This window comes from Oenanthe melanoleuca, chromosome 13, assembly GCF_029582105.1.
Source record: "Oenanthe melanoleuca isolate GR-GAL-2019-014 chromosome 13, OMel1.0, whole genome shotgun sequence".
Classification (NCBI taxonomy): Eukaryota; Metazoa; Chordata; class Aves; order Passeriformes; family Muscicapidae; genus Oenanthe; species Oenanthe melanoleuca.
In genome coordinates this window covers 14,423,766-14,446,417 of record NC_079347.1, presented here as the reverse complement: position 1 = coordinate 14,446,417, position 22,652 = coordinate 14,423,766, and the positions used below count along the sequence as shown (strand labels likewise).

The 22,652-nt window shown below is 40.8% G+C and overlaps 1 long non-coding RNA gene across 2 annotated transcripts in view; it reads left to right on the top strand.

Annotated features, from left to right (window-relative positions):
* The first annotated feature begins 922 nt into the window (after positions 1–922).
* LOC130258646 (uncharacterized) overlaps positions 923–22,652 on the top strand; it is a 53,235-nt gene continuing 31,505 nt past the window's right edge. For both annotated transcript variants that reach the window (XR_008841529.1, XR_008841528.1), the window contains exons 1-2: positions 923–1,196; positions 13,964–14,162. This is a non-coding gene — a long non-coding RNA (uncharacterized LOC130258646). The remainder of the gene's footprint in view (positions 1,197–13,963; positions 14,163–22,652) is intronic.

Genomic DNA, 22,652 nt, shown 5'->3' with positions numbered 1-22,652 from the left:
CACACCCCTTGTACCAGCAGCTCAGATTTCCTTCATTTCCACATCATGAATAGTTCACACCATTTTACATATTAAGTCTGCCTGCATTTTCCTGTATTTGACATTATGTGATGAAGAAAGTCCAGTCCCTCCCTTCTAGCCTAGATCACTTCTGCTGTCCTTCATAGTGTTCTCTCTGGAAAACCTCACTTTTCCAGTAGGATCCCTGTATTCATTTCTAATCAGTTTGTTCTCCACTCAGTATTTCTACTCCAGCAAGCTGGATTACAGCTGCTGAGTTAGAGAATTTTGTTTGCATGAAGCCAAAATGATGAGGTTGTGCTAATGAACTCTGGTATAACAAAAATAATGGATGTTAATTTACAAAATGGACATCTGTGTATTTAGGAAATGGACAAGTGTGTGAAAAAGACTTGATCTCCTTGAAGAAGGTTTTCTTTTTCAAAGCCTACCAGTCTGGTCTCTGTTTTTGTCAACAAAAACTTAGTAATTTTTTTCTTAGGTCAAATATGAGAAACTAAAAAGAGCAATCTAGATTGTACTAAGATGAATCATTAGTTTTATAAAACCTGACACAGTTTGTTCTAGGTTATGACAGAAAATTGATGAAGCATTGCAAAGGCTGGAAGGTACGTACCTTTTTTGCCTTGGTTTTTTTTTAAGAGAGAAGGAAATAGGAAATCTGTAAAAGTCAACCAGCTAAAATGAATTCCAAGAAAAACCCTTCAACCATGCTAGCAAATACGTATCTTTCAAATGGCCATACACTTTAGGGTGAAAGTCACAGTTAACATGAATTTGTCAGGAAAAAAAGCCGTACCAAATCAGTCCAACAGCCTTTTCCTTGGCAGGGCACCATCACCAAAGCACCAGGACAGGAGGGATAGACCCAGAATGGGGCTGGGACAGGAAGGATAGACCCAGAACAGGGCCAGGGCAGGAGGGACAGACCCAGAACAGAGCCAGGACAGGAGGGACAGACCCAGAACAGGGCCAGGACAGGAGGGACAGACCCAGAACAGAGCCAGGACAGGAGGGACAGTCTCAGAACAGGGCCAGGGCAGGAGGGACAGACCCAGAACAGGGCCAGGGCAGGAGGGACAGACCCAGAACAGGCCAGGACAGGGCTGTGGGACTGCAGGGACTGGGCAGGGAGTCACACTCTGGAGTCTGGAGGTGGAAATGAAGGAGGACAGGTAAGGGCCCACTGAAACACTGCATTGGTGTTCAGGCACTGCAGAGAGACTGAGCTCTCAGAATAAATGATCTCTCATATAGATATATGTGTGTGTATGTGTGTGTGTGTGTGTGTGTGTGTGTAAAATAACAAGAGTAACAAACACCTAGTAGAGACTTGCAGGAAGGTTCTGGTATCTCTGTCACTGTAGCTATAAAGCAAAGTCAGACCTAGAGCTGGCTGTGGCCCTTTCCTGGTGTGTGTCCCGGCCCAGTGCAGGCCCTGTGCGCCCACCGAGGAGCCGGGGCTGGGGCTGGCAGGAGGCCCCGGAGCCCCATCGGCCCGGCCCGGCCCTCAGCCCTCCCGCTGAACCTGCTCAGGGTTCCCACTGACCCCCTCAGAGCTCCCGCTGAACCCCCATAGCCCTCCTGCTGAAACCCCCATAGCCCTCCTGCTGAAACCCCTCAGAGCTCCCACTGACCCCCATAGCCCTCCTGCTGAACCCCCATAGCCCTCCTGCTGAAACCCCTCAGAGCTCCCGCTGAACCCCCTCAGCGCTCCCCCTGAACCCCCATAGCTCTCCTGCTGAAACCCGTCAGAGCTCCCGCTGAACCCCCATAGCTCTCCTGCTGAAACCCATCAGAGCTCCCGCTGAACCCCCCTCAGCACCCTCACTGACCCCCTCAGCGCTCCCCCTGAACCCCCATAGCCCTCCCGCCTATCGGCCCGTTCCGGCCCCTTGTGCCCTCAGTGTCCCCAGTGCTGTCCCCCCTCCCGTGTCTGGGAGCAGGAGCGGAGCAGTCCCTGCGTGTGCCGAGGTACAGAACCGGCCCTGCCCCTCACCAGGGCCCTGCTCCTGGGCACAGACAATGGTTTGCTCATGGGACATGGAGGTTGCTGGCTGCAGGGGAAAAGAGCAACTTGGAGATGGGGAAGGAAAGGATGTCCGTGCTGCTGGGCAGGTGATGAGCAGCACAACAGCGGGCACGTTGTTCTGGATATGCCCGAGCTGCTTCTGCCTTGCCCTGCTGCTCCTCCAGTGCCAGTGTTTCCCAAGAGGTGGGGAGTGCTGTCCTTGTTATCTTAGTTTCTTCTGCCTTGCCCTGCTGCTCCTCCAGTGCCAGTGTTTCCCAACAGGTGAGGAGTGCTGTCCTTGTTCCTTCTGCCTTGCCCTGCTGCTCCTCCAGTGCCAGTGTTTCCCAACAGGTGAGGAGTGCTGTCCTTGTTCCTTCTGCCTTGCCCTGCTGCTCCTCCAGTGCCGGTGTTTCCCCGCAGGTGGGGAGTGCTGTCCTTGCCCCCCTCACAACCCCAAGGGATGAATTCCAACCCCAGCCAAGCCTCCAGTTCTTCCCCCGCACCCGCCACTTCAGGCTATAGATTTGTACTCTTTTAACATTATTCCATTCCTCCAAAATTAATGAAATGTTAGAGTTATTCACTGTTCAGTTTTATAGAACAAGAGTGAACCAAGCTGAGGCTTTACTCTGAGGGAGTTTATGTGGAGTTGTGTTTTCAGGTGCAGAATTTAATGTTCTTTTTAAACAGAAGCATAGCAAATCTTGGCTTTTTAGAGCTTGACTGCATCTCTCTGCTTTTTAGAGCTCCTGGTTTGAATTTAAAGCACAAATCTTGTGATGGTACAAAACGGCTTCATAGGCTGCAGAGACAGCTCTCAAACCTGAGAAAGCAGAAATAATTGAAACTGAAATTCATTATCTGAACCCTTGTTTTATATGAGTCTCAGCACTCTCAGTTTGCATGAGAGTTTCAAATGAAAGTTTGAAAACATGGTGACCTGAACCAAGCAAGCCAAAATCCAAATCAAAGCAAACAAAACTCAAACCAACCAACCAACCAACCAACCAACCAACCAACCACCAAAGCAAAGAAACCCCTCACAAACAAATAACAAAAATTCCTCATATTTTACAGCCTTGTCACCCACAGCACTGTGGTAAGGGTAAGATAGCAGAGAGAGTTCTGGATTTTATAACATGGAAAAATGAATCTTAAGCCATATACTCTCTTATATCTTGTGCTGTTTCAACATTAATTGCTAGCAAGCAAAGTCATTATCTCAGCTATATTGTTAGATCTTAATATACCTACTAAAAAGACATAACAATGCACTAGGCCTTTTTTCATTTTGATGCAAGAAAGCAAATGGATGTTTTTTGAAATGCCACACTCCCATAATGTAAAGCAGTTTGTTACATTGGGAGTATTATGTCAGTGTCTGTGAAAGGGCAGTGCTGCCCTTTTCTACTGAGGTGATGAGCAGCAAGTTCCAGGGTGTTCCTCTGTCTCACACTGCTCTGAGATATGGTATCTAACATAAATTAAGTACTTCAGCCTCCTTTTTCGTTGTCAGGGCCAGTCTCTGAGAGTCTAGAAGGATAATTCTCTGAATTAAAAAACACAACAACAACAACAAGAACAACAACACAACCAAAAAAAAAAAAAAAAAACCAAGACAAAACAGAACAAAAAAAAAAAAAAAAAACACCAAAAAACCCCACAAAAAAACACCAGCTTAAATTCCATTAAGCTTTTGTAAAACTTTGCATTGCAAATGAAGAGATGATGTTGCAGCCCTGAAAGTCTGCTGTATTTCATTTCAGAAATTGTTAAATGAGAGCATTTCAAACATTTTTGAAATGAGGTGCAGTTTCTGAGCTCCAGGCTTAGTTATTTCACAAACTCTTTCCCTTCTGTGAATCTTAAAGCCAAACAAGTTTGAAGATGCCTTGAGAATTGAAACTTCTGTGGCAATCCACAGAACGGAAGAATTCAGATATGGCTGTATTTATCAATTTATTTTCCTCTACAGCCACTCTTTGTATTTGGATAGGCATAAAATTCACATATTATACCCATAAGCAGTCACAGGTGCTTCAATACAAAACCAAGGTACAAATGTAGCATTTCATAAAGTGATCAACTACTGTAAGTGTGGTTTAATCTCAGTTTTGATGGGGTATTCGTTTTTTTGGATGTATTCAGGGAAATAAGGTTTTATGACATATTTAATAAGTTTTTCCCTCCAACATTAATAATGAGACAAGGATTAGATTTTTGAATTGAGGAGGCAGGTTTCCTGAAATATTTATGTGTAGATGTTGTGCCCACATTTGTTTGTCAGCATGAATGCAGCAGCATTTTCACTGCTGGCAGCCAAAAGGCTTTCTTGACTTCCTGCCTGTCCTGGGGTGCTAAACAGAATTCCATATCAGAGTCTTTGTATATGACAACTCTCAGAACAAATCTGAGCTTGAGTTTTCATCTGTTTCTCCAGAAAAATAGAAGATCCTGGTGAAGTATGTAGGAGCTTTTCTTAATGGTTTTCTCCATTTTTTCAGCCATTGGCACGTCTTCCTTGCCCTATGAGAACAGAAGTTCCAGCAATTCATTTCATCCACCACTCCCTTTATTATTTCTTCCCTTCTTCCCTTCTTCTTTTCTCTCCCTTGTGATAAACACACTCTAAAAGCAACCCAGCAAGCAGAGAACAAACTCTTGAGGCCAGAACTTGGAAACTGGGGTTTGTAAGTTATGAAAGAATAATAATACAGTTCCATTATTGTGCTGGAGTAATTATTGGGAAAGAGTGATAAAAGAAAAAAAAAAAAAGGCTGAGGCATCACATAAAAACCAAAAAGCTGTTATATTTTGGCTTGAAAAGGAGTTTCTGTGAGTAAGACTTGAGATTTGCAATGGAATTCTTTCAGAACAAGTATTTAGTTTTAATTATCAGGGAGGTATCTTGGTTAATGGCATTCTTTGAATTCTTCAGTGGCTGTGAAACGCTGAGGCCTTATTAAGGAAGAATATAGAGAAAAAGGAGCCAAAGGAGATGAGCATGTTTTACCAATTTCCCAAATTAAATGTTCCAAGCAGACACACTCATGGTTTTCAGCTTTGAATCTGTTGTTAATTGAGAGAGCACAATGGGTGTTTATGGAGATGCAGTGGCCCATTCAGGGGTGTAGCCCATCCCTTTGGGTTGTGGCTGTGCTGCATCCAGCAGCCCCCTGAGCCTGGCTCCAGCTCCTCCTGCTGCTCTGGGAGCCCTTCTCATGGCATTGCCTTGGCTACAACTACTTCACACTTTTGTGAGTTTAGCAAAAATAAGCAGAAGATATTTCTAAGCCTGCAAAAAAGTGCTGTGCTTGGAGAGGCAGCAGTGATTCACTTCATATTTTCAACTAATTTAGCTGTTTAACAATTCTTGTTTAACTACAGTCTTGGTTTGGAGAATGGAGGATATTCAGTGTGAAGCAGGGTCCTGCTAATACAGAGTGTAAATACCTTTTATCTGCTCTTTCCACATAAAATACCTGTATCATGTATAATAAGTTCCTTGTAGTCAGATATCCAGCTCAGGATCCTGCCTCCAGCAGTGGCCAGAAGTGTCCAAGGGAAGAGCAGAAAGTCAGCAGTCTCCTTGGAGATCCCAAAGCAGTCTACATTCAATATGCAAAACTAAACCCTCTCTAATAGCCCTCCATAAAACTGACCCAGCTACATGCTTAGCTGACTCCAGTTACTGGTAATGCAAATATGATAGAATTCAAAACTACTGTCTTCTGGAATTAGCAGATTCATCTGATTAAATGAATAATAAATCATCTCATGTTACTCCTAACAGTAACACATTTAGTATTTGCATATGGTGTGAATGAAAGTTGTCAAAGACATGCAAACCAGAGGTTGAGAAATTAGGTTTCTAAATAAATAGAGATCTTGAAATAGAAAAGGCAATATAGACTTGGTCTTTGCTGAACCCAAACAGCATTTACACATTTTTCTGTTTAGCTCCAACCACAAGAAACTTTTGTGGAAAGCCTTTTCAGACAGTTCATGGAGAACTTCCAATATTACATTTCCTCAGTTCTCAGAACAAAGTTGTATCACTCATGAGATCTACTCCTCATGTTATGTATACACTCAAAATACACACTGTAAACTGAATAAATAACTCTATAAATAACTCTATAAGAGGTCACAAATGCCACAGTGGTCTTAATAGGGGTCATGTCTAGTTTTTTTTTTATAGTCATAGATAAATACTATAAGGTTTATCCTTTTGAGATGGTTCTAAAGAATTTAGTCATAGTGAATTCCAGTGAGAGATAACAGCTTAAATGCTCAAAAATACCACTGTACACAACTAGATTTTTATATCCTCCAGTGCTATTTGTAATCTGGAAGTCTCTGTAATGTGTTCATATTGGAATCAAATAATAGAATCTTTAAATTAATTTTGATACTTGAAAAATGCCTTGTGCTGTTCTGAGGGAGGAAAACAGAACAATGGAAAGATTTGGAAATTTCTGTCAATTGATAGTAAGGCTATATAGAGATGATAAAAAGAGGGAAACAAGTAGGGATGGACTCTCCAAAGACACTGAGTGTGTAACCAGAGCAGTCCTGAGAAAGGGGCTGTGGTCTTGTGCTGCCAGGTGAATGCATCTCTACTTTTCCTTCTGTAAGCAGCAGGCTGCACTAGATCTGTATCAAGGAGACTGAACAGAACTCTGCAAGAAAACAAGCTCTGTGGATTCTTCAGCTGAGTAAAATTTTAACAGAGTTCTGATATTTTGCCAAGCAGCAGCTCATCTAAAACCTGTGTCTAGAGGGAGCCGTGGCTATTGCAGTCTCAGCTTGGAGTGGGGCTGGCTGCTGATTCTATCACTCCTGGCACATTCCAGCAGGTTTAGTGTGCTCTGGAGTCCTGGAGCAGGAGCACAGGAATAGGCATGAGCCAGTCCAGGTGATGGTCTCTTTTCTTGTGTAATTAATAAAGTTCTTGCTAAGGTCCTTGTAGGAAAGGGAGATATGCAGGGAGAGAAATACATCTTTACTCAGAGCTCAGTAATCAATACAAGATTTTCAGATTTGCTTGTCTAAATTTTAAGGGTGCAGCAGTGTAGAAGATCAGGACACATTTGGGAACCCAGAAGGGTCCAGTGGCTTGGACATCAGCAAAGAAATCTAAAAATTTGAATTTTGCTCCCTTGGTAGATTATTTTCTTCCAGTGAGTCACTTCATGCCTCTGTTTGCTTACATTAATGTGTTAGTGCTGGGCATTCTTTCCACTTTTTCCTTCTATCACAACAGTTTCCTGGTATTTTTAGTGGATTGTGGATTATGCTACAGTATATAAAAAATAAATTAATAGATGCAGAATCAGGCCCAGCCTTTGGGCACCAAAGTAAAAAGTCAGATTGTTTGAACTTCTGGGTACACATTCTTAGGAATTAGGTTTCAGGATGAATGAAGCTATTCATCTTTCACAGCCCTTAAGACTCTACTTGCCTATGGAACTTTCCAGTATCCTCTGAGACTTGCAGGCTGCTGTTGATTATTTTGTGAATATAGCATATGTTTTTTTAATGCATGCTAAATATTGCTATGGTTGAAATGAGAAACAGGCATGCTGCACCATATTGTTATTTGCTGTGAAGTGATTTAACAAATGTTTGAACAGCTGTGCTGAGTAGGCCCTGTTGATATAAGCAGTGGAATCATGAGCACTGCTGTTTTGATTGCTTACAGTGGAAAAGGATCAGTCAAATAATTGTCTGCTGGGGTAAAGGACTCTATATGAATGTAATAGAAAATTAGGGTAATTCATTATAAAGTCTGTCAAATCCAGCTTTGCATGTGGTGTATTTAATCAAAGAATCACATTTCTGTTCTTCCAGAAAAGGTGATAGAGTTTTGGCTGCTTCAGCAATCAAGGAAAATTGCCTTGCAGAACAGTGAGGACAGTTGCTGGTCTTTGTACTGCTTAACAAAACTCTTTCAGTCCCAGGAATGAACAATCTCTGAACCACATTTCTAGGTGGACCAACAAAGTGACTGCCACACAGATTGATCATTTGTAGCAGAAAACCAACACTTTTGTGGCCAGCACCCCTTGCCATGGAAAGGTCCTTTTCTGCACTACCCTTGCTTGCCAGTTTTTCAGTAATGAGGCAGTGAAATAAATATCTTCTCTATACAGTCATGAGAGGTATTAAATGAACAGCTGGCATTCCTGGCATACCACAAACTCAGCAAACAGGAAAAGAAAATCAGGGTAGAATATTTTAATGGGTTTTACTCCTAAAAATGGAAACCAACTGTCCAGATCACAAAGACCCCACTTGAACTTTGTGCCTGTGGTCTGACTTCTGATAAGAACTAATTTGTAAGGACAGATTTGACAGTGGGCAGCCACTGTGACTGGGGGCAGCTTCTCACACTGGAGTTTGGGTTCTCACCTTCCAGCAAAATGCACCAAATGAAGACCCTTAATTTTAGCATGGTGGTAAGCTTTTTTGGAATTCTGAACATTAATTTTGGTGCCAGTACTGATCCTCTCTGAGTATCTGATTGCCAGGGCTCAGGTGGCAAGCACAGTGAATTGTTCAGAGGGCACACTTGTGGTCCTGGAGTCTGTGTAGAGACAGTGGCAATGCAGTGGCTCCAACCTTGTCCCTCTAGTGTGTTCCACTCTCCTGCTTTCCTTCTTTCACTGCAGTGTATTGCACTGCCCAGGCCTCTGAGCACTCCCTTGGGCTTCTCATAAAGAAGAAAACATGTAAGGGAATATTAAAAGGACTTTCTTATGCTAAGGGGAATGGCAAACTGAGATATGCTTATTGTCAGCTTGACCTTACAGGAGAGCAATCCTTTCCAGGAGCATTCAGAGAGGCTGAGGTGCCTTTAGTGCAAGGAATGCTGTGTGACAATAAAACATTCAGTAAAGTTTATACTGCTGCTGCTGTAACTGAGACATTATATTTAAATAAAATAGCACTCCTTTTATGAGTGCACACTGTAATACGAGACCAAAAGGAAGAGCTAAACTGGAATTTATTTTTTCTGAAGGATAAAAGCTGAAGGATAAAAGATTCTGTGCTGATATCTGCAGGTAGCTGAGTACTGGAGAGTAACCTCAGTCACTGGCTGTGGGTACAGAGGCATTGCTGCAGTGCCATTATGTGCCATGTGGCTTCATAGTTATTCTTTGTTATAGCCCATCAGAACTTCATTCTATGAATTAATTGTGTTTATCATGGCAGCTAAGAGATATAATCAAGATATCCCCAAGGCCTTGTTGCATCTCAGGGTGGTCTTGAATACGGTCAGTGAGAAGCTTGTGCTGCACATCTCCTGACAATAACCCACTTGGCTAGTTTAAAATGTCTGTGAGCTCTTTTGTTCCTCTTTTTTGTAGCCTTAAGTAAATTCCAAACTGGAAACTTAATGAGATTTGACTTCATGGCTTTGACCACTGGTTTAACGCATTTTTGATCGGTGTTAAAGATTTCTGTACTTTTAATTTTGGTAGTACAGCCTTTTCTATTTCAATTTTTTTTTTCAATTAATACTTGATCTTCCTAATGAGCCACAAAATTTTTTGCCTAGACAATCGGGCTAGAAATCAGTAATATCAAGGTAAGAGGTGATGCATGCATGTCTTGATGAACATTAATGGTACCAATTTCAATAATGCTTTCATTGTTAGATAAAAGCTGGCCCGCAGATAATGAATTTGCCTTCAGGAAAAGCTAAGACATAATAGACTAGAAAAAGCATTTGTCTTAATTATGGTAATTATGTTAATTTAGGCTTTAAATAATAAGAGGGTGGCACTTTATATGTTTAATATTTCAGTTAACTGTGAGCATTAAGGAAAATGAGACATCTCAGAGATCCAGATTCGCTCCAGCATTTCATATAAGCAATGCAAAGAAGCTTCCTGGGAAAAGCCGCAGTGTGAAGAAATAAGAGGTTGCTTGGCTGTTCCATGTTCCTCTCTCACAAACACAGTGTTCAGCCAGGCCTCAGATCTGCAGGTAGAGCACTGCAGCCTGTTTGGAGTAGCTGAGGACCTGACCTACAAATCCACTGGAGACTTTTACTTCCACTCCTTCCATTGTCTTGGCTGCTTTCCTATGCAGTGGTGTGATCTGAGACTTATTGTACTCAATCTCCCTGGCAGGATTAGAGCAACCTCAAGGCTATTTCCTTCAAAATCAGTATATGAACAGAGCTTTCTTTGCAGTGAAATGTCATCTTTATGAATTCAGAAAGTCATAATCCTCTGTGACTTTCTACACCCACATGTGCCTAAGTATCCTGGCAATTATTGTTTTTCCTTCTCCATACATAGTAATTATCTTTGCTTAGCTACTTCTGCATGTTTTCCAAAACTTTGTTATCAAACCAAGCCAAAGAAACTTCACATCCACGTTGTTTTCCCATGCAGGACATGTCCTGCCCCAGTGACATTGGTGCCCATGTTTCCAATTAGAGTCAGCTCTTTAGCAGATAGGCAGCAACTTGCATTGCTTTTTCAGTGTCTTATTTGCAAATGTATTGCATGTTGCTCTTCTCTGGAGACAAATCAGTTTGAGTCAGGCTCTTTTCTTACTGGAGGCAGGAGGAATTACACACTGCAGTTTGTGCAGGCTTTGGGCTGGGTAGTTCAACACTCTCAGCAGTGCAGCTGCACAGCAAACAGCTGGGACCTGCCTTCAGATCCACCACCAGGAGTGCCCGTGGTGATCTGGACTCTCCTAGGTGAGCTGCAGTTCCTATAACGTGCATACCCTCACAAAAAATCTAGAAATGGAGCTGAAGCTCCAGCGAATGAGGCTCAGATGCAGGAAGGTCTGTGCAGGGACTGAGCAGCTGCACAGCTTTGTTGGTAGCAGAGAATGCCACTGCTTTAATTCTGTGTCTGTACTACAACCTTCAGCTAGCACTGCTGCTGTGCACCAGCTGCTGCCTGATTCCCTGGCACGTTCCTCCCCAAGTGAGCCCTGCAGTTCCCCTCAGAGGGCTCTTCCATGGCAGCCAGCTGCTCTGTCTGTCTATCTCGGTCTCTAATCTGGGCTATAAAGCCGGCCCATTTTCCAGGCAGTGTTTACTGAAAACACAGGAGCGTGCCTGGCTCCCTGGCCATCCCTCCTCCTGCCCTCCCACTCCTGGCAGGCTGTGGAGGTCAGGCTGCTGCAGGACTCTCCTGCTGCCTTTGGGAGAGCGTGCAGTGAAATCAGCAGCCCGTGAGCCCATTAACCCTGACAGGTTTGCAGTGGCTTCCTCTGGGGTTAAGGGAGTTCATTATGCTCACAGCCAGTCAAGGTGGTTGTCAGTAAAGCAAACAGTGATTGAAATCTTCATTAGAGAGAAAACTGGAGTGCTAAAGTAAAGATTTGGGATAGGAGAACACTGTGAAACATCAAGGCTTTCTGAGAGATCAGTAATTTTAAAACGAATTTTCTAAAGAAGCAGAGAAGAGGTAATGAAAAGGGTCAAAAACAAATAATAAGGGATAATTACGAGGTTGGTGCCATTCAAAATGGCACTGGAGAGCTGGTAAGAAGAAACTGGAGCTTGCTGTAGTGCTTAAATTAGGAAATACTCAAGTCTTTAATGAAAAAAAATACATTTGAAATGATAACTTCCTTGAATTTAGTTCTGTAGATTAATTCTGACGAAGACTCATGTATTCTGTAGTCATGCTCCTATTTCTGTAGGTATACAGTAACTTTTGGGAAGCAGAAACTGTTTGGAGCTGCATCTTTGTCCCTGTTTCCTGACAACTTGGATTGTGACAAGATAATTAGGGCCTTTGCTTGAATAAAGTATTTCTAGATTTCTTTGCAGCTTCTTCTGAGCTAATCTACCCATTCATATCCACTTTGAAAAGGTGACTTGCCTTATTCTAGGAATGGGAGGAGCTGAATTCTTTGTCTTGCCCTGACTGCATCATTTTTTTATATATATATTTTTTACCTTGGACTTAAAGGCAATAGAAGGAAGTGAGCTTGGTGATTTTTTTTCTTGATAACAGCTTTTCTTGCCTGGCGCTGTCACTAAAGCTCCACAGGCTGTTGAAACAGTGTTGTAATGGGGCAATATTGAGCCTGTAGGATGCAGACTGAGCACTGGTGTTTTAATAGAGAGACTTTTAGGAGCCTTCCCCACTCTTGTTAAAGCCAGGACACATCCCTGCATGTCAATGGAAGGGAGATAAGATTTCAAGTCACATCTTGTGTTCTACACATTTTCCGGTGTGTCCGGAAATTTCACTTATCTCCACTCATGGCTGGAGATCAGGAGAGCAGTCTGAATTTTTAGTCAAATAAGCCAAGTACACCTCTATCTTCTCTAGTTATATATTTATTCAGTAATTAACCTAACTTTCAAGCTCACAAACTAGTTTTTTGTTTCTTTAAATATTTGTCCTAGGGGTTAGGAGCAGTGATCTGCAGGGAAGATGAAGAGTCACAAGAGGGGTTGGTCTCTGAGCCAGAATGGCCAGGAGCTGCCCCATGGTCCCACATGAATGCCAAGGCTCTTTTGCACTCCAGCCCTATCTGATGTCTGGAGTTTTAATATCCTTGGACACTAGCAGGATATTTTTGCACATGGTAGTGTGTTTATATTTTCATTTTAGTTTATGGTTAAACAACAAGGAGAAAACATATTTTTCTCCCAGGATTTTCTTTTTTTCTTTTTTCTTTTTTTTTTTTTTTCCCAGCAGTTTAGGATAAGGAAGGATTCTTGTTCAAAAAAATAACCTTAAAAGGAAAGATCTGATTATCTGTTTTCTTGTAGATATTAACAAAAGGCTCAGAGGAATCCCAGCCACAGTGGAAGTTGGTATGAAACTCCAGAATATGGGCCCTTTTAGTAGATAGTAACTAGAATAATTAAATATTGATGAAAAATTATGTCAGAAGAATGGAGAAGCCTGTTTTTATATAATTATCTATTTAAAAAGAGATATTTCAAAGTAATATTGAGAAAAAGTAAAATTTTAAAATGTAATTACCTTCAAAACAAGATCAGTGATCTGGAAAGAAACCAGTTTTGCTTAACTAGAAAGCAGTTGCCAAGAGGTTTATTCCATGAATTAAATTTTATGGATTCTGTATTAAAAACTTCTGCAATGTAGCTGAACAATTTGTTCCTGTCTTGACAGGAGCTATGATAATAAATGCCAAGAGATTGGATGTGTACGTTTTTCATCCTCACTAGGGGTCTTTGTTAATTAAGAACTTTTGGCAGCCATTTCTTTCCTTTCTGTTTGAATTGTTTTTAGTGAGATGAAAGGGTAACATTTCACTTGTAGAACAAAATGTCTGGAATTTATTTCACTCTTATTACTGAAATGATCTTAGGCAGAATATTGGGAGAAAATTCATTTAACATTCTTGTCAACCTTGATGATGTTTGCTTCTCCTGCTGGTCTTTTCTCTTTCCTCTTTCTCTGATTTACAGCATAATGAACTAATAGAGTCAGAGCTGCATCTTGCTTTAGGCAGAAGAAACAATTGAGCAAGTAAAGATACAAAGTGCCTGACACCTCTGAGAATCAATTAACTCATTAAATGGCCCAGCATTTGGTATTTTGGTTTGTTATAATTGAACACTTGAATGTAATGTCTGTGGAAGCCTTGGGAATTAAAGCATACATACAATAGATTATATTATTTGTACCCAATCTAATATTTATGAAATATGGAAAAAGATGTTTTGTAGTTTGGTTTTTTTGATGCATTCAAGTTCAGGGGTGTTTATGGATTTGCTGTGCTCCTTAAAGCAGTTACCTTCCACTTCTCACTCTGTTTCTCATTCCAGTGGAGCAGGAATCACAGGGTTTGCCTGGGCTGGAGGATAATGAAAATAGTGCTAGCTGCTGACAGAAATTGGATGCAAGTTGGGAAATAAGGTGTTATGAGGCATTGCAAACATTAAATATTTTGTTGTTTCCTCTTTAGAGATCACTGCATGTTGTGAAACCTTCTTGACACGCCAAGACCTTTGGAAGCTGAGGTGCCCTGAGGGCTGCTGGCTCAGAGCAGGGCTGGCCAAGGGGCCTTCTCTGGAATCCCTTCTCACAGAGAAAGAGAAACATTTGCTCATCTGATGGTGCACCTGAAACAAAGTTGGATCATCTGTTGATATTTTTTAGTGCAGGTAAGTGAGGAAGAGTTTAAAGATTTTTCAGTTCAACTTCTTTGAATTATGCATTAGGGTAAGAATGCTCAGAGCCTTTTGTATATGCATTTTATTGTCCAGTTTGTGTTTTCTTCTGAGATGTTCTTTAGTTCAATTTCAAGTTTTCAGATAAGCTCCAAGGAGAGAGTGGGGTTATTTTAGAGGAATGAAAAAGACAGAAGGATTTACTTTATATCTTTGCTGCCCAAAATTAAACTTAAAAGATCCAACTGTGAAAAATGCTGGTAATAGACTCTCTGCTGTGTTAGTCAGAGGTAAAAGAAAAAAGATAAACCTGCTGGAAACCAGAACTCTGTCTCAGCTCCTTCTGAAGTGTGTCACAGGCAAGTCTGCAAAGACATTTCTTCATATCACTGATAAAGATTGTGCTGTATTGAAGTGATCTGCAAACATGCAAACAGATTAAACCTGTGTGTGCATTGTGCATATGTGTGCATCTGGATTTGTGGGCAAGTGGAATGGCAGCTTTTCAAGAGCTCTATAGTAAAATAAGAGAAGTTCATTGCTCATTAACTGCTTTCCAATTGTTCTTTTACTTTGGCTCTGTTTAACACTTTTAGTGCATGGAAATTCTAATTCAGCAGTTCAGCCATGTCACGACAGAGATGCAAAGAGCATTTCCAGATTTAAGGGCTTAGACTATAAAGGTAAGGGGATAAAAGGTGGTGCAGCAACTGTGCTTGACTTCCTTTTCACTGACACTGCCTTCTGGAAGCTGATTTGTTCTGGCTGCTGATTAACTTCTTCAGTGGTTATTTGAAAGTCAGCAAACAAGGATTGTTTCTGAAGCTGAAAACAATTATCAATATTATAGGACTGGAACATTTGAACAGCAGCTCCAGTCTCCAAGAGAACACATTTAATCCTCAATGATTTTAACATTAGAAACATGGTCACTTTCCACATTGTGGTTCATATTACATTGGATGTAAATCTCCTTCCTAAAGTGTGTAGATGTACATGTTTTGACAATGTTTCTCTTTGGTAGGACAGACTAGAGTTTCACAGGCAAAAAAATTAAGATCATAAAGAAACAGGATGCAGAAAAGCAATAAATGAGTGGTTTGCCAAGAAAATATACATAAAGTTTTAAAGCCTGAACACAGCACATTCTACTTTTTCCCTCCCTGAGACCCTTGTGAATGATCCTATGCATCTGTGCCATCATCACCAAGAATAACCAAGATGTTTGGCTATTTTTAATTAAATACATGTGACAGGTAATGAAGCACAGGATAATTGGGATGCTGTTTGTCAGACAGAATTGGGTAAATCTGGCAACACCCAACTAAGCTTTGTATGGGAGTCCTGTTATCTGCATGGATGGTGCTGTGATTTGTGGAAAGAGGAACCCTGGTACAGAAGGAACATCTGGGTGGTGCCTTTATCATAAGCTCAGGAGGGGTTGGTTTTTCCAGCCTCTTGCAAAGGTCCTGTCTCTGTCTTGAGTCCTGGCACCAAATTCAACTACTAGATCTTCATTCAAAAGTATTAGTGGAACAAATAATAGCTAAGTTCCCCTCTTGAAGTCAGATCTGAGATGCTAAATATGTCAGTCAGAACTTTCCTGGAAGAATGGAAATTTACAGTAAATGCAGCACTGAAAGCAGAAGTATTATTCTCTATTACAGTTCTGCACAGCTCAGCAGATAAAGCAGATACTTTGTGCAAGCCTGGCAGCAGAGATAGACTGTCTCAGAGGCATTTTATTAATTTTTCAAGAGTATAAATCAAGACAATTTCATGTTGAATAAAGAATTAAATACTTTTTGCTCTCATATCCGGACTCTCAGTAATCATTAAGAAGACAGTAAAAGGACTGCAAGGGAATTAGCTTTTTGACCCAGTATTCACCAACAGTAGATTCTCCTAACAGTGGGAATAGTCTTAATGAGCAGTTTGCAAGTGAAAGATTTATATACTTTCATTATAGGCAGATTTTGTGAGATTTTTAACTTTGTGGCCTAATGGAAGCTTCAAGGCAATTACTAAGAAAATAGGGACGGTAGTGTGTGAGGAGATATCCTGCCTTGGGAAAAAGGAGTTGTGATGAACTTCCAGGTCCTGGAGCTGAGATTCTGCTGAATGGCACATCATCTTGCATTTCCATGCACTTCACAGGATCCCTTCTCCTCCTGTGAGGTCAGTGGAGAGGAGATGAGCAGCAGCCTTTCAGAGCTGAGCCAGGAGGCAGATGGAAATATAGGTTATCATATATATTCAACACATTCTAACTCCTCTTCTTAGTTGCTCAGTTCCAGATTACTGAATCTTCAGAGCACACATTTGCTGTGCAATACTTGGATTTTTTACTTTGCTGTGGGTGCCAGCAGGAAATAATCTGTTTAGCTTGATCCCTTATCTGTCTTTGTGTGGGAAAAGTAGGAAAGGGAAGGTAAAAAGGGGATAATCTGCTGCTGTTCTGCAGTGTGCCTCTGGCAGGGGCCTAATCCCAAGGGTCAAAAACTGAGAACATCAAGCAACTTTAAACTATCAAAAGAAATGCTTGGCAGTCCTCCTCCATCAGGAGCCAGATGCCTCAAGATTTAACACATGGATGTGCCTCCTCTGCATTGTCTTGTCCTGTGGCCCATCCAGCACAAAAATGTCCCATTCTGGAAAAATTTCTCTGTTCTGCTTCAGCAAAGGCTTCTCCTTGTCCTGGCTAGAGAGAGGAATATCAGGGTTTATTTGTTTATTTGCTTGGTTATTCCAGGTGCCCATGGAGCCACCCCATGCCCCATATGCTCAGTGTTACCTCAATGTTGATCATGTTTCCTATGGGACTATTCCTGTGAGAATTATGGTAAGGCCAGACATGTGCCACTTAAAAATGAATAAATTGATCTTCAATAAGGGATTTTTTTTTTCTTAATCTACTACAATAATACTGGTCTGCAAAGGTAAAATGTATTCTGTTGAAGAATCTTCAGTCCACTTGACTGAAATTCCAGGCTGTGTCCATTTAGCAAGACCTGCCTTCTGCCAGTGCTTTCTTTATCAGAGTGCTCTGTTAACATTGACAACATGGGCTCAATAAGGTAATAGGAAATTAATTTCATTCAAATAAGAAAAGCTATGAAATCTAAAGGTAAGCTTTTTAAAGGCCATATTGCCACTGAGTCCTGGGAAGATGGCTGCATCTGCTTGACCTGATGGGAAATTGGAAATTCAGGACTTTCTCCTGAGACTTAGCACAGTGCATTGGGCTTCCTGAATTTGAAGGATACTGCAAGAGAAAATGCAGGAAATGAGAGGAACTGAATCAATGACTTGTCTAAATCACTCCAACCAACATTCCTCTTTTATGTTAGAGCAAAACAATGTTGCAGCCTGACTTAAAATAAATTGCAGCTTAATAAGGCCAGAAGTAAGTCATCTCTTTTCAGCTAATTCCTGTTCAGCTTCCCCAGCTATACCCTTATTAAAGAAGCTTTAGCAGCTGTACTGTTCTCTGAGGCATGAAAAATCTTGATTAGGGCCACTATACTGGAGTCAATGAAGCTTAAACCTTGATATACTGGGACACAGGGAGGGCCCAAGCCAGTTTTATGCTCCCCAGTGTCCTGACAGAGGACTGCTTTTTTTGAGTCTGGAAAGCAGCTTGCCAGACCTCCTGCTTGTCAGATAAGCATTGTGTTATCTGTGCCTATCTGCAAGGTTAAGAGCAGCAAGCAGAAAGTCTGGTCACCTAAGAAAAGATATTTAAGGAACTTGGAGGCTGAGCTTCTGACACTCCTGCTTTTGACAAAGAGAAGTGTTTGGGGGGGAAGATCATGGCTTTTACACTTCAGGTGTTGGGTTTGAGGAGCACGATTGAGCTGGCAGTGCAGTTCTCTTAACAGCTCTAAGGAAGGCTGTGCCTCACAGTGTTATCTAAATCACGCCGCTGTAACTTCATTAACAGCATTAATGCACTGTGATTAGTGATTGATACAAGTCAATTATGTTGATAAGTCAAGTTTTGCTCTGAATAATATCATGGGATTGGAAGGAATGAAACCTAGCACAGAATTGGAATGCTGGCTACAGATACAACAGTACTGCAGTCACTGCAGGATTAACACTGAATGAATGAGTTTTGATTCCTGCATTTTTAATATTAATATTTTTTTCTATTTATTCTGGGTATGATGTAAATGGCTTTGAATTAGCTCTGAAAAGCAGGGAAACAGCTTTATACAGAATTTGATTTTTGGTTTTGTTCAGTTTTGTTTGTCATTCATTGCAACAAATGAAATATATTTAATTAGTTTTACATTTGTTTTCATTTTTAATTTGTCCCAGAGAGTATTATAAAATATATTCCCACAGGTAATGGACTGCTGAAATATTCTGATGAAAATTATATAAAAGATATTTTGATTTTTTAATTGGTAAATGAAAAATTTTCTTGGAAAGAAACATCAAGATTATACTGCAAGAGATTTCATCTGTAAACTATGCCTGGAACCTCCAACTCATCAGTTACTATTGCAAAATATCTTAGCAAGAAAAGAAGGGATAGTAGCTGCACCAAGGCCACCTGAGCAAAACACTGATTGGGAGATTGCAGTTATAGAATCAAGAATATGTAAAAACATTTTTTATGATTAATGAAGATTGGTTAACGAGTAACTGGCAAAGAACAGATCACACCTCTCTATGTGGTTATTTAGGTGTCATTGCCTTTAGTGATATCACAGAGCTATTGTGTTTTATTTGGATAACCTTGTCTGATACACTAAAAATCCCTGTTTTTACAAGTTCATTTCTTTTTTAGTTATAGCAGAAAGGCTGAGTCATTGCTCTTCCCCCACCTGTAGCAGGCAGCCTCTGAATGCCAGCATCCATGTTTGGGGAGAGGTTCAGGAAAAGTGAGAATGTGTGGTTCTGTCAGTGCAAATGGCTGAAATTCAGCCCTTTGGTATCATCCTGTGCATAAAAAATAGTTCTGATTTATGTTCTAGTTGCACATTGAGAGATGTTTCAAATTTTTTTCTGGGGGTTAATGGTATAGAAGATTCAAGGCACTACTGCTTTTAAATGTCACTCAGAAGTTGGGTGTTACTGCTGAGGCAACATCAAACTTGTTTGATATTACTGAAGTAATGACTGAGGATAAATTCTATTGGCTAGAATGGATTTATTTGTTCCCTGTGTGTAAAATGTATCTTCTGTGCTCACAGGCTCACAAATGTGTCATGGTAAGTCATTAAATACATCACAGATCATCTTATTTTCCTTTTTCCATTCCATCTTCTTTCTTTGTAGTCTGCTGTTTCTTCTCTGCAACAGTTTGTTGATTTAGATGAGAAAAGCAGGTTATTGCTTAAAAAAATGTTTTTTAATCCTTTTCCACTGGTATAGTTGAGCTTTTTAGCTAACAATTTAGGCAAATAGTAACAGATTTTTTTTGGTGATCTGATTTGAAGGAATTTCTTTAGTACAGTAAACTGGGAACAGCTTGGTTTCTGTGGGAAATGAGGCAAAATTAGTTCAAAAATTGTTAAGGAATCTAACTATTTTCTTGTGCTAAAGACCACAGGAACTAAAAAGAAAGAGAATCAGTATTCTGTTAGTATTCATCTGGGATATTTTCTTTGCAGTCACACAAATCATAAAACATTCATGTCAAAAGGAGAAATAAAATGAAATAATTCTAATTCTAAGGGCTTCAACTATCACTATCTTTCATATTATAAATACAGTTCACAATAAACTTACACTGTTAGGGTGAACCTGCAGGACAGAGGAAAACTAAAAACAACTAGAAGAAAAATGAACTTGCAGATTGCACACAAATTCAGGGAAACACCAAGCTGGATTAGTCCAGTTCTTATTAGGAAACACCAGTTTCAGGCTGAAAAATGCAGTGTCTGCTGGAGAGATATAGACCAACCACATCATTAACAACCACTGAATTTTCCATCTGTCAGGAACTCTATTGCCAAGGTGTCTAAACTGGGGAGCTGAAATTTGTGCCTACTGCAGGTGCTGTAGGAACTGCAATGTTCCTGCTGGCACTGCTCTGTCCAGTGCTGTTCTGGGACAGCCCACTGCCCTTTTGTCACCCCAGGATAATCTCTGCTACTGTACTTGAGTGAGCAAAGATCAAATTGTGAGTAAATGTGAATAAAACTGCCCCCAAGTAGGCCAGAGTAAAACTAATTTGCCTGTTATAATTTGCACTTATTTCATTCCAGACACTAATGAAGATGGGCAATGAAATTATTTCTCCAAGGACTGATTTAAGGAAGCAATTTGAAAGTGAGGCTTAGAAGGGCAAAAAATAAAAGAAGTTAAACCTAATTCAAGACACTAAAATATTCTGTATTATTGATATTTTGGTGGGACTTTATTGTTTATAGTCTAGTATATGCAAACCCCCTACCAAGGACTTTAGTTATGCTCAAGTGTTCACAGTAATTTTCCATAATTTTGCAGCACAATTGATTTGGTCACCAAGCAGGTATATCCTTCTGTGCAGCTGGAGTGTAAATAATAGAAATAAAAGGATGATTACAGTCATCATTGATGCCTCCACTGCATTTAATCGACCTCAGGGATTTTTTCCATCACAGGAGATAAAGCAACTATATGTGAATAGTGGGTTATTTTATCAGTGAAATATTTTTTTAATAGCCTGCACTTGATTACTCCCTCAGCCGTGGATTGGTGCCTCCACAGGTGCATGAACTGCATTTCTCTGATTTACTCTTCATGTTTGTAAACCTGGTCAAAGCCTTGAACGTGGGGATATGGCAATACAAATGTTGTGATTATCATCTGCAATAATGCAGCTTTGCTGTAGAGGATAGATGATTTATTACTACTGGATTAATAGCCAGTAAACAGTCCCATCCTTCCTTCTGGAGAAGTCCCCATAAGTAGAGTGACATGTGCTGCATGGCACAGATTAGTAGTGCAATGGAACTAAATTTTTGGAGCTTTCTGGTCCAGTATTGAGCTGTAAGCAGCTTTTCTCAGGGCAGTGTGTGCAGGGTAGCTTGTTCTCAAGGGACAAAGCTGCCTCAAGAGAACCATTAGTAACAAAACCCATAAACTAGGGATGAGGAGAAGAAAAAGCCTGTTTGAGGGCTAATTCTGTCTCTGGTAGTCTCTGCTCTTAGACCCTCCCCATGTCACCCTACAACAAGTTGAAAAGTGGCTGTGCTAGAGCCTATGAAGGGCATTTGTGGCATAAGGTATTCCCTGATGCCTTACAGGCACTCAGCACACACAGTGAGAGCTGGAGGGTAGCTGTGAATGACAGAAACCTGTTGGGTTAAGCTGAAGTTGCTCTTACTCAGTTCTGGGAAAATGAGCAGCTGCACCAGCATTGTATTCTTTTTTCTCAAAATAATCCAAGCACCGGTCATGCAGTGTTTGTGCTTCTTGCCACAAGTGGAATTCTGAATCAGGAGCACATGGATGCTTTCAGATCTTAATTGACTCCACAGCAGGCACCCAGGCTTAGAGCAGAACTCCACCACTGCAAAGAAAGCAAATGCTTTAGGGGATCCTACACTGTGTACAGGGTTAACAGGGAAGCAGGAGGCCTTATTTATGTGGAGTACAGGAATTGCCAAAGCTGAAGAAATACTGTTTTCTTTCAATGATTAATATGCTCAGTAGAAGTGTAGCACTTGCTGCCAGCTTTCATTAACAAATCAATGGAAAACAAACCCGCGTGGTGGGGAGTGTGTCTGGGGACAGCTTAAACAGGACTGAGCCGCTTTAGATTTCAGCTGTTTTCTTTAGCACAGCAGTGTGGAGCACTTTCTTGTTTATAGGATAAACACAGGGGATTGAAGTGATCTGTGTAGCACACAGGAGAGGTTGCCAACCCATAACATTCTGCAGAATGCAGAAATTCCATAGCTGCTCCCTTGGGAGTCATAGGCTGCAATCTTCTTGCATGTTGGTTTCAGTGTAAATAACAGTTAAATCATCAGAACAGACAAACTGCCAGGAAAACTTTGAATAAAGTATTGGTTCATTTTCCTTCCCTCATAACACAGATTCAGCAGACTCAGGGCTCAGCCAGCTATTAATTCAGAAGTGGTGTTCCACACCAAATTAATACAAGTAATGCATAAAAGTAAGGCTCTAAATATGTGCTTTTATAGCTCACTCACAACAAAGAAAACTGAAATACAATAGATAAATTTATTTTTAACCTTATTTTCACTTGAGAGTGATCACACAAAGAGAACTCAGACTGGACATGAGTTTGATCTGTGACAAGAACTTCACTGAATCAACCTCAGGATGTGCAGTGATTGGAGTATTACTTTCAGGATTTCCAGGTACTCAAGGCTTTTTTTATTGTTTTTGTAAGAATTAGATTATTTTAAACAAATGAGCAGAGACTATGTGAAGCAATAATGTGGCTGTCCTTCACAAACATTGAAGCCCAGCAATCTTCAGAGCCCTCTGTTTGAATATTTGCAAAATTATTCATTC